Source organism: Ambystoma mexicanum, chromosome 2p (genome assembly GCF_040938575.1).
Source record: "Ambystoma mexicanum isolate Mex_15411 chromosome 2p, UKY_AmexF1_1, whole genome shotgun sequence".
In the NCBI taxonomy this organism is placed as follows: domain Eukaryota; kingdom Metazoa; phylum Chordata; class Amphibia; order Caudata; family Ambystomatidae; genus Ambystoma; species Ambystoma mexicanum.
This window is the reverse complement of record NC_090923.1, coordinates 698,954,958-698,978,344: the sequence shown is the minus strand read 5'-3', so window position 1 is coordinate 698,978,344 and position 23,387 is coordinate 698,954,958.

The window sequence follows — 23,387 nt, the reverse complement described above, 5'->3', positions numbered from 1 at the left end:
CCATTGAGGCTGATGTGGCTGACACCATCCATGCTCAGCCCTTGTTGGACCAGCCCATTGTGGCACCAGACCTGGCTGACTCCATGGCTGACTTCCAGGTCAGCAGGGCTACGACACGTGCGCTGGTGCACGTTGATGCCATCATGCCACGCGGATCTGGGGCAGCAAGGTCATCTGCTGCACCAAGGAGGCAGGGCGGAGAGGCTGCAGGGGCAGCTGCGGCTCCATCCACCCCAGCCCTCAAACACCCAGCCAGGACAGTGTCGGTCCTAGTCCATGCTGCTGACATTCCCCCTGACACCATCACACTAGAGCCAATGCCTGCACCAACTCCCATGCTGAGTGTGCAATCCCACACTCCTGATACAGAGTCCACCAGGGCTCCTGCCCCTAGTGTCCAGAGCGGCGCAGGACACTCAGGATCACCACCACCTTCCAAGCCGAAGAGGAAGAGTGCTCGTCCAGCACAGGCTGATGCCCCAGACACGGCTACACAGTCCGGCACGTCCAGGAAGCCCAGCTTCACGGATGACGAACTGAATGCACTTGTCGAGTATGTGTCCGGACATGACAACGAGATGGTCATTGTTGCAGGATCCAAGACCACACCTGCACAACGGCAGGCACACTGGCAGACCGTTGCGGACATCGTAAGTGCCCTTGGAATCGTGAGGCGCACAGCCAATGATTGCTATAAGCGCTGGAATGACCTAAAGCGCAGGGCAAAGAGTAAGCTGGCCTCAAGTCATGCCGCAACTCTAGTGACTGGAGGTGGGTCTCCAGTAGTAGACATGGAACTCACTCCACATGAGTCAGTCGCTGGGACCTACGTCACGGAGGAACAGATCCAAGGCGTGGGAGATTTGGCTGATTACGAGGCATTGTCCGGTGAGTGCACATGCATGTGTGTGTCATCCATGTGCATGGTGTGTGTGTGAGGGCTTCTGTTCGGGTGCCAGGTGAGAGTGTGTGCGCCTGAGTCGTATGGGTCAGCCATGCAATCCTTCCTGCGCAGCTGCATTTGGCCATAGCAGTATCCCTTCTGCCAACAGTAGACATCTAGCCCAACTGCACGCCAGTTGCCCTTGAAGTGTCACCTTGCCACAACATATTTGCTTCTTTTTCACTGTTCATTCAGTCAGTTTGTTTGCATTCCACCACTTTCACTAGGCATGTCCCTGTCCACTAGTCACATGTCTGACATGGGTATGGTAAAGTGGAGTGACTTTGTTACCTGGATATCATTAGTACACACATGTCCCTGTGCAATTGGACCATTTCAGACTGGCAGCTCCAGGTGAAAAATCTGACCTGTTAGAATTAGAAAAGCAATTACATGCGGGAACTGGACTGAATGAATAGGTGTTGCCCTCCTCTCCATCTTCACTCAATAGCAATGGTACATGCCATCTGTGTGATGGCATGTGTGTTTCACCTGCCAATCACAGGCCAATGTGTGATGCCACTGCCAGGCAGCATGCAGAAAATGTGTTCATCTTCCATCTTGGTGTCATCAGTGTGTGCCATTTGCCTGCACTTCATACGCAGTGAGGGTGCATGCATGGGAGGGTTTTAGTCATGTGGGACATGTGTCAATCAAGTACTGGTTCTCTTGCTTCTCAGCCCTCAATGTGTGCCATGGTGCTAATGCCTGTTTCCATTTCTTTGTTTTCATGTCTTTGCAGGGGAAGACGCACCTGATACTGCTGGGGTTGTGGAGATGGTGCAGACCCAGGAGGGGTCCGAGGGCCGACCAACCACCAGTGAGGGACGTGGTGTGGTGGTGGGGGAGAACCCACAAGTGCTGCAGGTCGTGCTCTCAAGGGGTGTCTCTGGCTGCACCTCCCCCGAGCTGTACTCAGGTGTTGATTCGGATGAGACCTACGTGCCGTCGCAGGTGAGTGTTCCAGGGAGGGATTCTGTTCTGTCTCACCCACCTGCACCAGGGTCAGAACCCTCCATGGGGATGTCAGTGTTGGCAGCTACGCCTTCGGTGGTTACGGATGCAGGGTCACACTCCGCGACATCTGATCCTGTTCCTGGGCCAGCAGATCAGAGGGGTAATGCAGTCCTGCAGCCTCAGGCAGTGCCGGCACAGCAAGGCGCAGTTCGCCTTGCCCCAGACAGGTGTGGTGCCCGCCGACGTGGTGGCCGTACGCCACCCGGCAATACCGCATGGGAGCAATCCATTTACGGTATGGCAACCCAACAGGCTGCATCATCCGAGATGATGGCTCAGGCCATGGATAGGGTGGCCACTTCCATTGTCCCCCCAGAAAGGCTGATGGAGCGACTAGAGCAGGCAACCGACTCCATCTGCCAGTCACACAGGGAGGACATGTTGGGGTCCAACAGGGACAGGCGGGCGGCACTGGCGACTCTGCAGGAGGCCATCTCCATTGAGTCCCAGGGCCACAGGGAAGCCCTGAGGCAGGAGCTCCTTCACCTCAGGACGACTCTTGTTGAGCTTGAGGCTTCAACACACCAAAGGACAGAACAGCAGCTGGAGCGTCTCACCCGTACGCTCTCAGCTGAGATGCAGGCAACGAGGGCGGAGGTCCGGGCATCCCGTGAGTTGTTGCATGGGGACCTCCGCACACTCATCCTCCAGAACCAGACCTACCACACCCGCATGCTTGCAGCCATGGAGGAGCAGACTAGGGCCTTGCGTGGGCTGCCTCCCATAGTGCAACCACCTCCGGATGCAGCTGCACAGGGTGATAATAGCGACAGCAGTGATACTCCCACAATAGGGTAGCCGTGTGGGCCATGAGCCCATGGAGGTGTTTTATCTTCCCAGGATCCACGCAGGTGGGTTCTGGTGTGCATCCTGTCCTCGGACCTCCTGGGTGGCCTCCCCAACCCCCCCGGGCCCATCAATGGCCATTTTTGATTGTTTCTTATTTTTATTTTTATTTTGATTTCTTTTATTCCCGATTTTTTTGGGACGATCTGTTGGCTTCCGTGGTTCCTGTGGGCATACGCTGCATTGTGGCTGGGCACATGCAGGCTTGTAATGTATTTGGTTCAGATGCTTGGGTTTGAGTCACACACACCCCTCCTGCTTCCCGTTTCCATGGGCTTGCAAAGGGTGTGCCCAAGTGACAGTGAATTACACAGTGACGTTGGACTCCCATGAGCTGTGTGGCCAGTCTGTAGTCAATACTGTGTATACATTCCTAGTGCATATTGCTGTTGTGTTGTACACTGCATGTTGCATTGATGTGTAACTCTTCTTCTGTGTCTACCTCCCAATTTGCAGGTCCCTTCCTCATGTCCACACAAGGACCTCTAGTCTGGAGATGGGGTCCATGTTGGCAGCAGTGCACCTACAACTCTACATGGCGACAACACTGCACAGTTGGTAGTGGTGGGAGTGCAGGCATTTCCAGGTGGTGAGACTACTAATATGTAACATTTGTGATGTCATGTTAATGGTACTACGTGCTCAAGTATGTTGTTGGTCCGGCATTGCTGTGAGCATTGCAGGTGTTGCAGGTTTCTAATAGTGCCACTGTACATAGTGAGACTGATGTCATGTTGTGGGGATTACTTTGTTTACCTGCAATTAGCATGACATGGCACGGTGTGTCGTGTGGCGGTGCTGGGGTTGGGTTGGCTGACATGGCACTGTCCTCTTGTTGCATTTTGCAAGTGGGTATTCATTTTAGCTGCTTCAATGTGTAACTTCACAAAACTGCATTGGTGGTGTCTGTGTGGGTAGGGATGCACACATTGTGACACTTCCAGGTGAACAATCTCAGGCTGACATGGTATTCCCGGTTCATTCTCCAGACATTCAGGATCAGTGTCAGGTTGAGTCATCATTGATTGTCAGATGGAATGTGCCAGGGCAGTGTGCACTCCACAGGGGTGTGATTTCTATGTGAAGTAATTAGCCACTAGCTGTGTACGGGCTGCCTCCCCCCGTGCCCTTTCCCCTCCCATGCGCAGCGGCTGTGCATGTGGTTGGGGATGTGGGGCCACCACCATGTCCACGGCCAGGCCCCGGCGTGTTGCAACGTTGTGCAGGACACATGCTGCCACTATGATCCTTGACACTACTGGGGGAGCGTATAACAGCTGCCCGCCAGAACGGTCAAGGGAGCGAAAGCGTGACTTTAGCACTCCGAATGTGCGCTCCACTATGCCCCTGGTTGTAATGTGGGCTGTGTTATATCTTACCTGGGGTGGCGTGGTGGGGTTCCGAATTGGCGTCATCATGTGTGGGCTGAGAGGGTAGGCACTGTCCCCTGTGGAGGTGGTGATTGGTATCATTGGTGGGGTTGTGACCTTGCTCAGTATCCAACATGCATGCATGTGCAGTGGCATACATACTCACCAAGCAGCCATGTATCGCCATGCCGCCCAGCTTCTAGGTCCCGGCTTAGGGTGGACATTCGGTAAATGAAGCTGTCGTGGGTGGAGCCGGGATAGTTGGCATATACTGAGGTGATGATTCCCTTGGCATTACATGCTACCTGCACGTTGATGGAATGCCAGTGCTTGCGGTTCCTATAGATGTGCTCAGATGCCCTGGGGGGACGTAGAGCCACATGGGTGCAGTCGATGGCACCTAGCACTTTGGGGAATCGTGCCAAAGCGTAAAAATCCAGGGCGGCAGCATGCCTTTCTGCAGGTGTTCTGGGCAGGTATATGTGCCTGCGGACTGATGGGCGTGCAGTGATGATGTTCAAGACCTGGTGTAGGCAGCGTGACTGGGTGGCCTGTGACACCCCACCCACTATGGCACTTGTCCGCTGAAATGATCCAGTGGCTAAGAAGTGCAGTACATTGAGGACCTTCTCCAGGGGGCTGAGTGCTTGGGAGCACAGGGTGGGTGATGTGAGGTCATCCTCCCACTCACTCACCAGGTCCAGTATAATGTGTGGTGGAAACCTGTACCTCCCATACACCTGGTCATCAGGCATCCCGAAAAGGCTGGTTCTGGGTGTGAATATTCTGGCCCTGACTATCCTCCTCCTCCTCCTTTGGTAGCCCACTGCCACTGCTGCTAGGAACGGTATGTTCATCCTGGCGTCTGAGCTTGTTATTGTTAAAGTCCGCAAATTTATGCTTTGCGCGTGTTCTAGGCGAGCGTGTGACCCGCGCACCCCTGGAATCCAGTTCCCAGTCCAATAGCGTGTGGAAATTCCCACGCACCACGGGATACAGCGTGTGACCCGTGCACCCCTGGAATCCAGTTCCCAGTCCAATAGCGTGTGGAAATTCACACGCACCACGGGATACAGCGTGTGACCCGCGCACCCCTGGAATCCAGTTCCCAGTCCAATAGCGTGTGGAAATTCACACGCACCACGGGATACAGCGTGTGACCCGCGCACCCCTGGATTCCAGTTCCCAGTCCAATAGCGTGTGGAAATTCACACGCACCACGGGATACAGCGTGTGACCCGCGCACCCCTGGATTCCAGTTCCCAGTCCAATAGCGTGTGGAAATTCACACGCACCACGGGATACAGGTTCGCTGACGTACTTGCGTGTGTAAGTGCCCGCGCACCCATTAAATACACGTACATAGGCCAATCACGTGTACGCGCACTTTTGTCCAATTACACGCGGTGACACTCTGACGTGCAGTATCTCCACGTGTGCCTCGTCATCACGTGCTGAGTGGGGAACACCCGTGTGGGTCACGTCACAGACGCGCTTACGCGCTGAGGGACTCTGGTCCAATAGAATGGCGTATGCGTGCTGACACGCTTACGCGCTAAGGGCCTTTCCTCGGATTTCACGCTGACGTGCAGGATTTTCACGTGCCAAATCACTCCGTATCAAGCTGGCCACGCGAAAACACACGGAAGACCACGCTCCTGCCCAGAAGGCCGAGTTACTGCCGCCCAGTGCCCCGAGCAGCCTCCCACGTGCCATCTGCTGCTGCCTGCCTGCCTGCCTGCTGCCACCGTGCCCTGCCATTTGGTGCCTGCACATCAGCCATCTGCAGGGGTCCAGTTGCTGTGTCCACCCCTGCTGGAACTGAAGACTCCCGACTGGGATTACATCGCTCCACAGCCCAGCCCCAGGACCCAGTTGCCCACCCACACCTGCCTCTGGGGTTGCCATGTCGGGCACTTCCACATCTGGCACCAGTGTCAACCCCAGGCCAGAGGGGCAGAGGGGCACCAGCTTCACTGACACCGAAGTTGGTGTCCTGGTGGAGCATGTCCTGGGGCAGTATGATGCCCTCTTTGGATCGTCCCGCGCCAGCAAGGAAGGACGGCAGAGGATCTGGGCCGACTGTGTGGTTGCCTTCAACGCGGAGGGGGTGGCAACCCGCGACGTCCTGAAGATCAAGAAGCGCTGGGAGGACTTGAGGTCCAGGACCCTTGTGAAGGCCCGGCGCCTCGTGGAGGGGGGCCGGGGCTGCATGAGTTCCATCCAGATGAGGGTCCTGGAATGCGTATGCCCAGCGCTCCACGCCCAGATCCTTGAGAGGGAGGCCCGTCAGGAGTTGAGCGGTAAGTGTCCATGCATTACTGTGTGAGACAGGGCATGTTGCGATGTGCTGGTTCTATGATACTTGCCTGTATGTGTGCCATAGGCCATGTATGCATGTATGTGTGCAGGGACATCATGGTAATGCATGTGCGACCAGTGATGTGTGATGCACATGGTTGTTGCATGTGTTGAAATGCCGCATGGGGAGCCCTATGCAGATTTTGAACATGAGAGCATGCCACTCTCTGTACCTGGACATGGGTGGGGGTGAGGGATGGGTGCTGATGCCAGATACATATATGGTAGCCATGTCTGTGTGCCTGACCTGCGTGTCTGTGACTTGTGCATGCCATGGATGCATGACACATGTGTGTGACAATGCACAGATTCAGTAAAGCAGCCAAATTACCCTTGTATCCGCTGTGTTTGGTGTGTTTGGGGCCAGATGGATGTGACTGAGGTGAAGTGTGTGCATGTGATAGGCATGAGCCATGATGCATGTGAGTTACATATCATTGAATGTTTCAAGAGTCCATTGGACATGCATGGAAATGTGCATGGCATGCACCATGCCTGTTACTGTGTGTGTTTTGCCTGGACTGACCCATGTGTTGTGGAGGGACATGATGGAAGTGTACTTTGACAGTGGTGCTCATCTGCTATTGCTTCCTGTCTAGGGGACCATTGTACAGTGCCCTGATGCTTGTGTTCTTTGTCCCCCTCTACGCAGCGGCTAGTGAAGAAGAGGGCGGAGACGGCGCTGTGGAGCAAGGTGGCGGGGATGCCCCCACGGCTGCAGCGGAAGGGGTGGGTGAGCCCCCACAGGGGCCTGCTACGGTGGGAGACAGTGAGGAGCCACCCAGGTTGGTGGTTTGCACAGAGGAGGAGGAGGCCGCCACTGGGGCACACATGGGGCCTGGTGGGGGCATCCCTGCTGGTGCAAGTGGTGCAGTCCAGGGCCAGGGGCAGGAGGCAGCACAGGTCACCGTGGAGGGGCCTGTGCATGTCGCTGTCCCTGACCCTGTGAGTGCACCACCATGCACCAGCAGGGATGCCCCGTCCCAGGCCTGTCCGCAGGTAGAGGGGATGTCCATGTCACCTGACTCCCCTCCACCTGCGGACGTGGGAACCCCTGGCCGTGCGGAGAAGGTCCTGATTGGGGTCGCGATGCGCACGGCTGTGATTCGTGATGCCGTGCGTGCTTCCCGGGAGGAGCACGCACGTCATCACGAAGTGCACCGTGCCGACGTGGCCCAATTGGGATCGGCCATGTTCGGGGGTTTCCTGCATGTGTTGGCCAATGTGGCGGCCCTCTCCTCCTCTGTGCAGGCTATCCACCAGTCGTTCTCCTTGCCGTCTTCCAGCCCAGATGCCACCAGGGCCCCCTGTGGACCTGCCCCGACCAATGCAGCCAGCTCGGTGGGGATCCCATCCCTGCCACAGTCGGGAGTCAGAGATCCAGCAGGGGTGGACACCACAGCAACTGGACCCCAGCAGATGGAGGATGTGACGGCATCATCGGGCAGGGCACGTGCACAACGGCGTCGGTGGTTTCCATCAGCCTGGATGCCGTCGTGCTGGCACATGCAGTTGCGTCGGAGGCAGCAGCAGGCTCAACGTGGGAGGCATCATGGCTCGGGGCCATCAACATCAGGGGTGCAGGCATCGGCCGGAGGGCAGGAGAACCCTGGAATGGGAGTGGCTTCCGTGTGGGAGCGGTTGTGCCAGCGGATAGGTGCGGAGCGGCAGCGGGCAGAGGAGGAACGGCTCACGATGGTCAGGGCGGAGGACGCCATGCGGAGGGCGCTGAGGCGGGCTGAGTGCCTCGAGGGTCTTCGCAGGGAGTTTGAGCTTGACACTGCGTTATCCCTGCGGGACCTTGGGGCCAAGGAACATGCCCGCCTCCAAGCCATTGACCAGGAGTTCGATGATGCCCTGGCCCATGACAACAACCAGTGAGCCGTCCGAATAGCCCGCTGCCTTTGCATATAGTTGTATAGTTAGGGTTAGGTTTCCTTTGTTTTTTTGATTTTTTTTTGGTTGCGATTGGACAATGCACCACTTTTTTGTATATAGTTCAGTTTTTAGTTAGTAGTCATAGTTAGGTTTAATTTGGTTGGGCTCATGGACCCAGGATGATCTTCTTCATGGTTCTTCATTGGCTTATTTTAATTTTTCAGATAATTTTCTTGGACATTCATCTTGTTTTGTTTGATTTACTTTGTGTTTTTTCTTATTTCATTTCCATTGTACTTGCTGTTCAATACATATTTTATTTTATTCTTCCATGTGTCGTATCATCTCATTGCTTTCAGGCATGTCATGTTGGGTGTTTTGTCATTCACTTGCAGCCATTGTGTGTGACAGACATGTGTTCAATTGCATTATTTAAATTGGGGGTGTAACATGTAATTGCCTTTGATATGTGGGTGGGTGTGATAGTTGGTTGGGCCTTTTGGCAGGGGAGGATGGGCATTACGGACATGATTGGGGAATGTTGGGACCCAGGTGCAGGGGGGCATGGATTGGACATGGGTGGGGGCCTGCTGGCAGGTGCCCCACAGTGCTGGGGGGGTGGGGGTGGTGGGAGACATGAGTGGGGGCCTGGTGGAGGGTGCCCCTGGTGGCTGGGGGGTGGGGGTGGTGGGAGACATGAGTGGGGGCCTGGTGGAGGCTGCCCCTGCACTGCTGGGGGTGGGGGTGGTGGGAGACATGAGTGGGGGCCTGGTGGAGGGTGACCCTGCACTGCTGGGGGGTGGTGGGAGACATGAGTGGGGGCCTGGTGGAGGGTGCCCCTGGTGGCTGGGGGGTGGGGGTGGTGGGAGACATGAGTGGGGGCCTGGTGGAGGGTGACCCTGCACTGCTGGGGGGTGGGGGTGGTGGGAGACATGAGTGGGGGCCTGGTGGAGGGTGACCCTGGTGGCTGGGGTGTGGGGGTGGTGGGAGACATGAGTGGGGGCCTGGTGGAGGGTGCCCCTGGTGGCTGGGGGGTGGGGGTGGTGGATGACATGAGTGGGGGCCTGGTGGAGGCTGCCCCTGCACCGCTGGGGTTTGGGGGTGGTGGGAGACATGAGTGGGGGCCTGGTGGAGGGTGCCCCTGGAGGCTGGGGGGTGGGGGTGGTGGGAGACATGAGTGGGGGCCTGGTGGAGGGTGCCCCTGGTGGCTGGGGGGTGGGGGTGGTGGGAGACATGAGTGGGGGCCTGGTGGAGGGTGACCCTGCACTGCTGGGGGGTGGGGGTGGTGGGAGACATGAGTGGGGGCCTGGTGGAGGGTGACCCTGGTGGCTGGGGGGTGGGGGTGGTGGGAGACATGAGTGGGGGCCTGGTGGAGGGTGACCCTGCACTGCTGGGGTGTGGGGGTGGTGGGAGACATGAGTGGGGGCCTGGTGAAGGGTGACCCTGGTGGCTGGGGTGTGGGGGTGGTGGGAGACATGAGTGGGGGCCTGGTGGAGGGTGCCCCTGGTGGCTGGGGGGTGGGGGTGGTGGGTGACATGAGTGGGGGCCTGGTGGAGGCTGCCCCTGCACCGCTGTGGTTTGGGGGGGGTGGGAGACATGAGTGGGGGCCTGGTGGAGGGTGCCCCTGGTGGCTGGGGGGTGGGGGTGGTGGGAGACATGAGTGGGGGCCTGGTGGAGGGTGCCCCTGGTGGCTGGGGGGTGGGGGTGGTGGGAGACATGAGTGGGGACCTGGTGGAGGGTGACCCTGCACTGCTGGGGGGTGGGGGTGGTGGGAGACATGAGTGGGGGCCTGGTGGAGGGTGACCCTGGTGGCTGGGGGGTGGGGGTGGTGGGAGACATGAGTGGGGGCCTGGTGGAGGGTGACCCTGCACTACTGGGGTGTGGGGGTGGTGGGAGACATGAGTGGGGGCCTGGTGGAGGGTGACCCTGGTGGCTGGGGTGTGGGGGTGGTGGGAGACATGAGTGGGGGCCTGGTGGAGGGTGCCCCTGGTGGCTGGGGGGTGGGGTGGTGGGAGACATGAGTTGGACATGGGTGGGGGCCTGCTGGCAGGTGCCCCACAGTGCTGGGGGTGGGGGTGGTGGGGGACATGAGTTGGACATGGGTGGGGGCCTGCTGGCAGGTGCCCCACAGTGCTGGGGGGTGGGGGTGCAAGGGGACATGAGTTGGTGTTCATTAGTTCAAGGAGACATGTGCCTTTGCTGGGGGGCATGCCCATGGTGGGTGGGCTGCCTGCGGGACATGACCAGGGATGCAGGGTAGTCCCCTGTGGTGTGGGCTGCCTGCAGGGGCCGTGGAGGGTGTACAGGGTACACCTGGGAGGACCCACACTGTCAAATCACATGTGGAACTTCCCGCGCACCCCTGAAATTCACGCGCCCAGGCTGTTCGCGTGTGGAACTTCCCGCGCACCCCTGAAATACACGCGCCCAGGCTGTTCGCGTGTGGAACTTCCCGCGCACCCCTGAAATACACGCGCCCAGGCTGTTCGCGTGTGGAACTTCCCGCGCACCCCTGAAATACACGCGCCCAGGCTTTTCGCGTGTGGAACTTCCCGCGCACCCCTGAAATACACGCGCCCAGGCTATTCGGGTGTGGAACTTCCCGCGCACCCCTGAAATACACGCGCCCAGGCTATTCGCGTGTGGAACTTCCCGCGCACCCCTGAAATACACGCGCCCAGGCTATTCGCGTGTGGAACTTCCCGCGCACCCCTGAAATACACGCGCCCAGGCTATTCGCGTGTGGAACTTCCCGCGCACCCCTGAAATACACGCGCCCAGGCTATTCGCGTGTGGAACTTCCCCCGCACCCCTGAAATACACACGCCCCCAGGCTATTCGCGTGTGGAACTTCCCGCGCACCCCTGAAATACACGCGCCCAGGCTATTCGCGTGTGGAACTTCCCGCGCACCCCTGAAATACACGCGCCCAGGCTATTCGCGTGTGGAACTTCCCGCGCACCCCTGAAATATGCGCGCCCCCAGGCTATTCGCGTGTGGAACTTCCCGCGCACCCCTGAAATACACGCGCCCAGGCTATTCGCGTGTGGAACTTCCCGCGCACCCCTGAAATACACGCGCCCAGGCTATTCGCGTGTGGACCTTCACGCGAACCCCTGTAATACACGTAGCCCGCTACCTCAGGCCCGATCGCGTGAGGAACTTCACGCGAACCCCTGTAATACACGTAGCCCGCTCCCCCAGGCCCGATCGCGTGTGAAACTTCACGCGAACCCCTGAAATACACGTAGCACGCTCCCCCAGGCCCGATCGCGTGAGGAACTTCACGCGAACCCCTGTAATACACGTTGCCCGCTCCCCCAGGCCCGATCGCGTGTGAAACTTCACGCGAACCCCTGAAATACATGTAGCACGCTCCCCCAGGCCCGATCGCGTGAATAACTTCATGCGAACCCCTGTGATGCACGTACCCTGCTGTAATCGCGTGTTAGACTTCCTGCGCACCCCGGTATACACGCACACGTATTTTTTGTCAGCGGGTGTCCGTGTTTGTGGGTACCCCTTTGCACGTCATTTTTCCTGGAGGGCCACAGTATGGGACATTCATCATGGCAGTATATAGGTGCTATTTGTTGGCGCACCTTTTGGCGCACATTTCTTACAGCCGCAGAGACGCTACCGCCTGCTTTCTTGTGGCGGTCGTGTTTGTGCCTGTGCGCTGGTTTGAGCGTGCGCTTTTTTGCCCTATTCTATTCCATGAATACGTGTTGTAGGCGAGTGTGTGGGCGTTCCGCGCACTTGTGCCCTGTACTTCCCCCGTGACGCCCACGTTTTGGCAAGTTGTTCCCCATTCCGAGTGTTACGCCCGTGTTCCGCCTACTTTTGTTGCGTGCGCCGCGCTATGTGCGAATTTCGCTGTGGCCTGTGCGATTTTCGCTGTGACCTGGCGCACGCTGTTAGATGGCCTGTGCGCCAACGTGCGCCGCGCACTTTTTTATCGCACATCCGCTGGTTTTCTCGCGCACGGCCTTCCATGAATCGACGTGCGCTGCTTTTCGTGCGATTTTCGCAATTGCACTGCGATTTTCGCTATTCCACTGCGATTCGCACGTTTTTGCCCACTTGCGCCGCGCTAATTATTCCATGAATCGGCCTGTTGATGTCTTCCCACAGGCTGTTCCAGATTCCATTCATGGTGCAACAACAAGTGCAAGTCGGGAGATTCATGCAATCATGTTTGTTTGTTTACTAATTCATAAAGTGTGCCACACACTGAGGTATCTGAGCGCATTACAAAACAGCTTAGTTTCAAATAGGTACATACAATATAGTCATTACAAAATAGAATAGGTACATGTAATATCTACAAAGAGAAATGAGTGCAGGCTATAAGCAAAGACAAGTCAGATGAGGAAACGATAAAATAACAGTAGTAGGCAGTTTACAGTGGTCAAAGGGCAAGTGCATGATATCATAAAATATTATATGATGATATGATATGTATATGGTATGATATGATATAGCATTTATAACGCGCCTATACAGAAGTGTTTCAAGGTGCGACGAGGCAAGGGAGGAGGAACAAGGGAAGACAGAACAATGATCCCACTAGGAAAGGTATCATTCAGATCGCACAAGTGCATGGGGAGGGGGACAAGGGAAAAGTGCGTGGGGAAGGGAGAGGGGAAAGTGCAGTATAAGGGATAGTAGAATAAATAAGATAAATAAAAACGGCCACTGGTGGAAAGTGCAAGATAAGTGCAGACATAAGTGCTGGTAGGGGGACTGTAGGGATGTATAAAAACAGTCGGCGGGTGCAGGGGTTGCCAGGGAGGCAGTGCAGGTGGGCAACTGGCGGGGTATGGGCCTGAGAATCCGAAAGGGAGGTAACCAGTGCCGTTTCTGACAGAAATTTAGCATGGGAGAGGGTGAGAGAATGCAGAGGCAAAGAGGAAGGTTTTGAGGTGCTTCCGGAACAGGAGATGGTTCTCCTCAAGTTTCAGCGAGGCAGGAAGCCTGTTCCAGAGGAAGGCCCCTGCCAAAGAGAGAGATCTACCATCAACTCGTTGCTTGGAGAAGCAACTGACCCTGAGGTTGGATGCAGATGAGCGAAGAGCTTGAGAAGGAAGATATTTAGGAAGAGAAAGTTGAGGGCCTTGTGGACAATGCAGAGGGTTTTGTACTTAATCCTCGCAGCCACTGGGAGCCAGTGAAGAGATGTCAGTCCTGGAGAGATACGAACCCTGGGCTTGAGGCCAAGGACAATCCTCCCAGTCCTGTTCTGGATAAGTTGCAGAGGGCGGAGATTAGAGGCAGGCAGATTTAGATAGAGGCTGTTACAATAGTCCAGCCTAGAGAGAACCAGGGCTCTGGAGACAGTGAGCTTCTGAGGGAAGGAGAGGAAAGGAAGAATACCTCTAAGGAGGTGCAGCTGGTAGTGTGACTTCTTAGACACGTCAGAGATGTGAGGAGAGAAGGAGAGTGTTGAGTCGAAGATGACTCCAAGATTTTTAGCCTTGCAGGTGGGAGCAGGCGGAGGGCCAAGAGAGGCCAGACAGAGAGCTGCAGGGAAGGAGGGAGCGGGTGTGCCGATGAGTAGAATCTCAGTCTTACTGGCATTAAGGCAGAGGTCATTGGCAGCACACCACTCATAGATGGCAGACAGACAGTCAGAGATGAGGGAAGGCGAGGAGGAGGCCGAGGGTAACCTGAAAATCAGCTGGGTATCATCCGCATAGCAATGAAAGTTGGGGCAAAGAGCGGCGATGCAGTGGGCAATTGTGCCGGGTATTTGTGGAACAGCCAGGGAGAGAGGTTAGACCCCTGGGGGACACCACAGGTAGAGATAAAGATATCAGAGAGGAAGGACCCAAGATGGACGGGAGGGCCGGTCGGAAAGGAAAGAAGTCAGCCATGCCAGAGCCTGACCTGTGATACCCAGGTTATCACAGAGACTGTTGAGCAGGATGGCTTGAATGACAGTGTCAAAGGCAGAAGAGAGATCAAGCAAGATGAGGACGCAAGGGGTGTTGGAGTCAAGGTTGGAGAGCAGGTCTTCACGGATGTTCAGGAGAGCAGTTTCCATGCTTCTGGCAGCTCCAAAGCCAGACTGATGGTCATGAAGACAACCAAAAGATTAAGTGTGGAGATAAAGCTGGGAGATGGGCAGTTTCTCAAGGAGCTTGCCCAGAAAGGGAGTGATGAAGATTGGGCGATAGTTAGCCAGACAGGATGGGTCGGCAGAGGGTCTCTTAAGAAGAGGGTGCACAAGGGAGTGCTTCAAATGGATAGGAAGACTCCAGTGGCGAAGGAGTGATTGCAGAAATCGGCCAAGGCAGGAGCCAGGGAGTCGATGTGGTCCTTGATAGTTTTGGAGGAACAGGGGTGAAGCTGTTTCGACGAGACTTTCATAGATTGGACTTGTTTAGAAACCTCATCTGCGGAGAAGAGGGGAAAGAAAGAGAAGGAGGGGGGGTGGCTGCAGAAGGGCCAGTGGAAGAGCAGGGAATAGAGGGAGAGGCCATAGGAGGAGAGTGAGGACAGGATGTTCTGAGTTTTAGAAATGAAGTGAGAAGCCAGTGTCATGCAGAGGGCCTGGGAAGGGACAGGAGAGGTAGAGACTGCGGCAGGATTGCCCAGTTCCTTGAAGATTTTAAAGAGTTCAGCCTAGTTGTTAGATGCTGCAGAGACGCAGGCTTGGATGTGAGCTCTCTTCTTGGTGAGGACAGAGAGCCGGTATTGCCTTTGCAACAGGTGGCAGGACAGTGTGTCAGAGGATGAACATGAAGCACACCATTTCCTCTCGGCCACCCTGCACTTACGTTTTAGGGTGACGAGGTCTGGGTCATACCAAGAGTTACACTTGGCTTTGTTGGAGTAGGAGCAGCAGATCCTTATTATTATTATTATTATTATTATTAGTACTAGTTTTACTATTGGTGATTAATGTCACACTAAGTGTGCACTCTCCAACTGCTAAGTGCTAGATTTCTGTTTTTTATATCACTTGTAAAATGACAGCATCAATTCCAAGATGGCCGGCATTTCGGACAATTGCTCTGCTCAACCATTGATTCGCCATTTAGTATTGGAAATTTGGCGATGAGGAGATTGGGTAAATAGAGGTTTGTTTGTTTGTTTGTTTCTTTATTTGTAATGCGCACCATACCCTGAGGCATCAGGGCGCAGGGAATAAGAAAATGTTCAGCTTAGTTACAGGGTACAGTATACATGACACATATAAGGGCATAGGCATAGTGCAGAGTAGTACACGACTTAGCATTCGTTCCTTACAAAGCACATACATTATCAGGTAGCAAAAATGTTTAGATAGGCATAATACATTCAACGGCATTTCACAGCAATAGACCCCTAAAGGCAGTTCGGAGAACAAAAAGGGGGAGTCAGCGGCAAGGTAGTGGTCGTAGGGTTAGATATCGTTCTCTTTTAGCAAGTTGATTAAGTGTCGTCTGAATTTAAAGAAGGGTTGGGGTTCTCTAATGCCGGGTGGTAGGGAGTTCCATAATTGCGCAGCCTTGACTGGGAAGCTGTGTCCACCTATGGTGGAGAGTTTAAATCGTGGAACTTGAAGACAGTTCTGGTTAGCTAATCTTGTGGGTCTGGGAGAGGATTTTTTACAAATTCTATCCAGGAGGTATGGCGGTGCGTTATTGTTAAGGCACTTGTGGTGAGAGTGGCAATTTTAAGTTGAATTTTGTCAGAAGTGGATAGCCATTTGTGTTCTCTTCTTAGCGAAGATATGTGTTCATTTATATTAATTTTAAGAGCTGCTCTTAGGGCGTTGTTCTGGAGAACCTGTATTTTATGGATAATGTGTTTATTAGCTCCAATGTAGAGTGCGTTACAGTAATCCAATTTGGAGAGGATAAGGGCCCTGGCCAGTGTAAGGCAGCTATCTGTGGAGAGGAATGGTTTACTAGCTCTGATGAGTTTGCAAGTGTATGCAGTAGCAGACGCTAGGGAGTTGACTTGTTTGGACAGGTTCAGGGTGGCGTCTAAGTAAAAACCTAGAGTCTTCACTTCCTTAGCTACTTTTATGTTGTTGCCATCAATAGTAAAGTTAGCGTAATCAGGGCTGAGTTTGGATATGTGGGTAGGGGTACCTAAGATAATGAGCTCAGTTTTGTCGTTGTTCAGGCATAACCCGTGAGTGGCCATCCAAGCCTGAATGATACTGTAAATTCTATTCACTAAGGCCAGATCCACAGCGTAATCTCCTGAAAGCGGAAGGAGGATCTGGGTATCATCTGCATAGTTAGTGTAGGTGATACCCAGAAGATCCATTTCGTCGAAGAGGGGCTTAGTGAATATATTGTATAGGGTGGGTGACACACAGGAGCCCTGTGGTACGCCGCAGGTTATGGAGATCGGGTCAGCTGAGGCCGATGGAGAGAAGACTCTCATGGTCCGGTTGCTCAGGAAAGACTTGATCCAGATTATGGCATCCTCCGAGAAGTGGGCAGCGGAGTCTAGGTGGCTGCAAAGGACTGTGTGGTCGACCAAGTCGAAAGCAGCCGAGAGGTCTAGCAGGAGGAGTAGGGCAGCTTGGCCTTGATCTCTGCACTCATCTATTTGGGCCTTAAGGTCGATTAGGGCCGTCTCCGTGCCATGTTGGGGGCAGAATCCTGATTGTCGGGATCCGAGTAGACGGTTAGATTCGAGGACATTCTGAATTCGGATATATGCCACTTTGTCCAAAATTTTTAGAAGAAATGGCACGGTTGTGATAGGCCTGAAGTTTGTGGGAATGGCCGGGTCAAGGGTTTGCTTCTTTAATAGTGGCAATACCCAAGATTCCTTCAGGTTGTTAGGGATGGAACATGTAGTGAATGAGGAGTTAATAAGTTTGGTTATAAACGGGGAGAGTTTTCTTGCAGCATCCTTGATAAGTTGTGCTGGGCATTGGTCACCTTTGCAGTTGGACGGTTTAAGTCCCAGTATAACCTTTTCCAACTCGATAATTGATACTTTAGAGAAACTGAAACGGGCTTCTTGTTTAGGATGTTGGAGGTGAACTGTGCTCTGTGCGGTTTGTGGCATTAAGGATGCTTTCTTAATCGCAATTTTGATTTGTAGGTTGGCCACTTTATTTGTTAGGGCATGTTGGATGCTGAAGCACCATTTGTTGTCTTTAGTACAGTGTTCCTGTGGTGCAATAGGCGATTCTAATTCTTTCAGGATGCTGAACAGTTCTTTGACACTGCATTTAGATTGAGAGATTCTGTTGTTGTAGGTTTCCTTTTTGGCTAATAGAATATCTTTCTTATATTGGGTTGACGCCTTAGTTAGGTTAAGTTTATTTTCAGCTGAGGGGGAGAGTCTCCAAGCCGTTTCACACTTTCTTTTGATTAGTCTAAGGTTTTTTAGATGAGGGGTGTACCAAGAGTTAAGATGTTTTTTAGGTTTGCCGTTTCTTAATTTGAGCGGGGTGATCTGGTCAAGGGCAGAATTCATGGCTTTGTTATATTGTTCTACTAGAGCGTCGGGGTCCATGTCATCTGCAGCCAGATTAAGTTTAGGAATTATAAGGGGCAGCAGTTTTTCAGTTGTCATAAGTTTTTTGTTTCTCGTGGGTACAGAAGGGGCGAGTATGGTCTGGGCCATAATTAGGTTGGTTGTCAGTGTGAATAGGAGAAGATGGTGGTCAGTCCAGATCTGTGGTCTAATATCAGTGATCTTTACTTTGCAATTATAGTCTACTATCCAGTCGAGAATTCGACCTTTATTATGCGTGGGTGAGCTAACTTTCTGGGAGAAGCCCAACTCCTTCAGGGTTATGGCCGTGGCAGTTGCATGGGTGTCCTTGGTGTCGTTGTAACCTAGATTAAAATCACCTAGTACTAACGATTGGGAGGTATTTTTTAAGTTGTTTGAGAGGATTGTAGAAATATCTTCCACGAAGGATCCGATGGGACCTGGTGGTCTGTAGATGAGAAAGATGTTTAAAGTTTGTGAGTTAGCAGTGGGCAATTTAACCGAGAGGCATTCGCAGGATTTCGAAGTGGGGGATGAGACAATTCTCATGTCTAATGTGGACTTGGCTATAATTGCTATTCCACCGCCTCGGGAGGTGAGTCTATCCGCTCTCAGGATTGTGTAGTTATCAGGGACTGCCAGCGATAAGGCTGGGCCAGCTGCCTCATGTAGCCAAGATTCTGAGATGGCTAAGAAGTCCATATTATCTGTTAGAATGATGTCTGATATCTCAGTTGCATGGGCAATTAAAGAGCTGACGTTTAAAAGAGCTCCTTTGAGATTAGGTAAGAGACTTTCTGACATGGGGTGATTGGTAATAGGACTATCTTTGGGCATTGGTTTAGAGGAGTTAGGTATAGGTTTTTTGTGGTTAGTAGGGCTTATCTTAGATTCACTGGTTACTTTGTAGGTTAGCTTTTTTAGGAAGTTTAATTGTTCCAATTTTTTTGCTGGTTTCTCATGCAGTTTGGATAAGCGGGCACGTAGTCTCAGGTTTCTATCCATAGTTTTGCAAGGCATTTGTATCATGGGGTATTCAAGAAGCTGGTTGGCTGTAAGTGCCATATTATGCTTTTGAATGTTTAACACAATTAGGCTAGTGCAGTAATTAGGAGCGGACAAGGCACATAAGGGTGAGGTGCTAATTATATTTGGTATGTTGTAGGTCTGTGGAATTAGTGAGCAGGAGGAGGCTATGAGAATTAGTAACCAGGCTATCATAGAGCTGGTACCTGTTAGGGATTTTCCTGGAGCTAGAATGTACATTCTGATGTAAGGGCAGCAGTGTGCTGTCCAAGGTATGGCAGGATGTGCCAGATATGCTATTAACTAGCTAGTTCTAGGGCATCATATGACTGGTATGTTGTAGGTAAATTCTAATAAATGCAATTTGTGTCACAGGGTACCGATAGGTCGGATGCAGCTATCGAGCTAAATGCAGCTTTTAAGTTACAAGGTACACATAGGTTAGATATGACTAGCAGGCTGTATGCAGTTTTAGGTCACAAGGTATACATATGTAAGATGCAACTATTAAGCAGGGTTCATTTTAAATTAACAGGATATGGCGGGCTAGGTATAACTATCGCGCTTAATGCAGTTTTAAGTCACAGGGTACACATATGTAAGATGCAACTATCAAGCAGAGTTCATTTTAAATTAGCAGGATATGGCGGGCTAGGTATAACTATCGAGCTCAATGCAATGTGATTGGCTGGCCAGCATAAACCAAGTATGGCTAGGACACAAGGCAAAGTGAGTGCACTGTTTGCAGCTGGTGCCTGAGTTTGATTAAACCACTAAAATATTTAAATAACAGTAGAGCATACAAGCTTCTTTACCAGTTTTCAGTGTTGTTGTTTGTAAGCTAAAATATAGAGGTGTTATGGCGCAACTTGTGGCTATTATCATGTTGGTAATTATTGACAGAAATACGCATGTGAATAAGGCTGCCATTTGAAACACATATGGACATGGAGGCTTAGTACGGTGGAGGGCCGGTGCCCTTGCCGGTAGGAATATGACTGGTACATGGTGCCAAGTGCATTGCATGTTTGTGATTGAATATTCTCAAAAATAGAACATGTTACATGCGTAGATCTGCCCAGCTGTATACTCAGTAGTGTTCTCTGTATCTCTGGTTTTTAGCAGTGGTGTACCCGAGGGCCTTTGTTTTTTTTTTACACCTCTATTTATATTTTCAATACAAAAAATAATACAATTGAACAATCAATAACCCTGAGATAATAAGTAATCATAGCACAGCATCATAACAAAAACAAGAGCAAGAACCTATATACAATCACAGATAACCCCACTCCCCCACCCAAGAAGATAGACAGAACTTTGAAATGAGACTAGTATAAATCAATACATTTCCCCCAGATCTTATCATTAGTGACCAATTTATTGTTCTTCCTGTAAACCACCTTTTCAACACTCGCAAGTTTGTTCATCTCATCAATTCATTCATCAAACAGCGGGGCAACCTTGGATTTTCATCCCTGTAGGATCAACCGTTTTCCAACAATAGCACTTCTAAACAACCACTTTTTCTGAGAAATATTCAAGATATTCAACAATTCATCATCTCCCAAGATCATAGATTTGAAATCCAGGTCAAGGTTCTCACGTAACACAATCTCACATGCCTCACATAATTTGTCCAAAATCCACAGACTCTAGCACAGTTCCACAACATATGCTCAAGGGTACCATTCTGATGGACACAACCCCAACATTCATCTGAGTCCAAAAGACCATGCTTCATCAAATGTTCTGGGCACCAGTAAACTCTATTCAAGATCTTAGTTTGCCTAGATCTCTATAGTCAATTTTCCTGCTCCATTCCTTTCAGAGGTCATCATTACTCTTGTACTTCACAACTATCAGCTTGTATAATCTACTTAGACAAAAAAAAATCAATTCTATGATATTTGACCAGTCAATTACACCAATTGAATTCTTCAAACATCCATAATCAGCCTTCGAAAAACCCACAATGTCCCATTTCTCTTTCACTTCGTCTCCAGATAACCATCTTCCATCTCTCTCAAAATCACCAATCCATTTCACTCCGTCTTAGAACCGTTGAGGCCAAAACAGCATCCTTCCATTATCTCTAATCATCAGATTTAACCAAACAGAATCTTGTGGTGATTTCAGAGCATCAACTCCCAACAGTTCCAGTAGACTTCTCCAAGCTTCCTGTAAAAATTCTCGGGTCCATCCGGCCAAAAACACTTGCCTCTGCAACCGACCAATCATCCTATTCACCATCCAAAAATGGAACAAACGACTGGGCCGAAAAACGCCATGGGATAGGCCCAAAAATGTGGCACTCGCAACCCACCACGATCTACTGGCAGCTGAAGCTTCCACATTTTGACCTGCGGGGATTGCCAACCCACATAAACCCCAGCATTATCCTCTCAAATTCCTTCCAACAGTCTGGACGTATCTTCAGAGGTAACATGCCAAGAATGTAATTCACTTTTGGGGCCAAAGTCATTTTGAGGGCGTTAACCTTACCCCACAGTGACAGATTCAGTAATGACCAGCTTTCCAAATACATCTTGAGGACCATTGTTGATGATTCCGCCTAATAATTGGAAGTTTCCTCTTCTAAAACACAGCATGTGTTCCAATATCACTGTGCCAACAAAAAAGATTCAGAAACTGCTTAGATTGCAGAATTATTTGAATTGAATTAGTTAGATAAATAAAGGTATTCTGAGACTGGCGGGTGTGATGGATGGGGACCGGTTGTTGAGTTTTGTGGAATTACAGCAGAGGTACAGTTTGAGGCAGAGTGAAAGGAATAGATACTTGACTTTAGTGACTATGGTAAATAGTAGGATTGAAATGACTGATGGTTATATTGACAAAAAAACAGAGATTAGTAAGATTAGGCTGCCCTGATGAAGGTTGGGTTGTTACAATTAATTATACAATTGTTCCGCTGAAAATCGAGCAGGCAATATGGAAATCCTATGGAGGGCATTTAATGTGTTATTTTTCTTGTGTTTATTCACTTTCCCATAGGGGCTATAATCAATGTGTGGCTAGGTCATAGGAAATAGTGGCACTAAGGTGTTTTAGGTAGATAGTGCCATACTGGTTCAGTTGAAGAACACAACATGGCGGAGAATGAACAGAAGTACCACCATTACTCAGACCAAACTCTGCAGGGCCTTAATTCCAAAATACTGCAGCCTGACACAGAATTGCTTAAAGCAAGATGCCATGCCTCATGGGGCTCAGACGAGCCCCAAGCAGTAAATTCAGTGCGCCGGGGGATTTCCGCTTAGCAAGCTGAAAATACACCAGATAACATTTCCATGGGCATACAGCATACACTTATTAAAGTGCATTAGTTTCAATTGGTGGCAGTGAGAAATAGAGACACCCTTGAATGCCAGGTGTAAGTAGCTACTGTGTCAATTGATCCCATAACAAATGAATATACAGCACACGGAAATGTTCCGAAGGAAAGCACTCACACGCTAGGATAACACAAAATCCAATAAATAGATAAAATAGAGCACTGAACAGCGGTTCTCTACTACACATTCCGAACAATGGTCATTTATTCCAGGCCCAGTTCGATAGTGCGGCTGCTATTTTCGTACTACATCCAGACATAGAGAAGACATGACAAGGACACAAACAAACTGGCAGATGAGGCCTTAGGCCTGGGAATAAGCAGGGATGGCTTCTTTAAACTGGATCATACCAGTTTGCCCATCTCTCCGTCCTCACCACTTAATGTAGCACCACATAAAATTGCCAAGGCCAGATGAGCAAATAACTGGACAATCAGACCGTGTTCTTCTTATCTAGTAGTGTAGTAGAATGCCAATCAATAGCACGTTATATTGAAATTCATCATTTATAGAATTTTCAACCTAGGGGGAGTTATTAGTTGTAGACGAACCAATTGTAAAAGGTTCACTCATAGATAACTATTTGTTCTATACTGTACCAACAAATCGAGTGAAAGAGTCAAACTTGTTTTATGATGCCAACTTTGATGTCTGCTATGACAACTTCTATGTTTAAAAACGTGTTGTTCCTAACGCCATTTTGAGATTGGGCCTCATTACGACCCTGGCGGAGTGGGTTTACGCCAGCGTTATTCGCGGCGGACCCGTCCGCCCTACTACGAGATTCCGTAGCGCCATGGAGCGTTTTCCGCCTGGTTTTTCCGGGCGGAGAAATCCATGGCGCTACGGGACCTTGTCGTTAATTACGCCACCGTATTTTGCGGTGGCGCAATTAACGCCTTCCCCACTCCCATTATACCCTATGGGGCGAAAATGGGGAAGGGTAAAATGGGGAATGGGGATTTACCGCCCCGCCAAGGTCGGCATGGGGCGGAAAATCCGCCAAGCTCCATGGCGCTATCGGCAGCTTTCCGCCGTGCTCCGCGGTGCTTTTAGCACCGCGATTTCCGCCAGGGTCGTAATGAGGGCCATTGTCTCTCCCAACGGCCGTTTGTATTGGATTAAAAATGA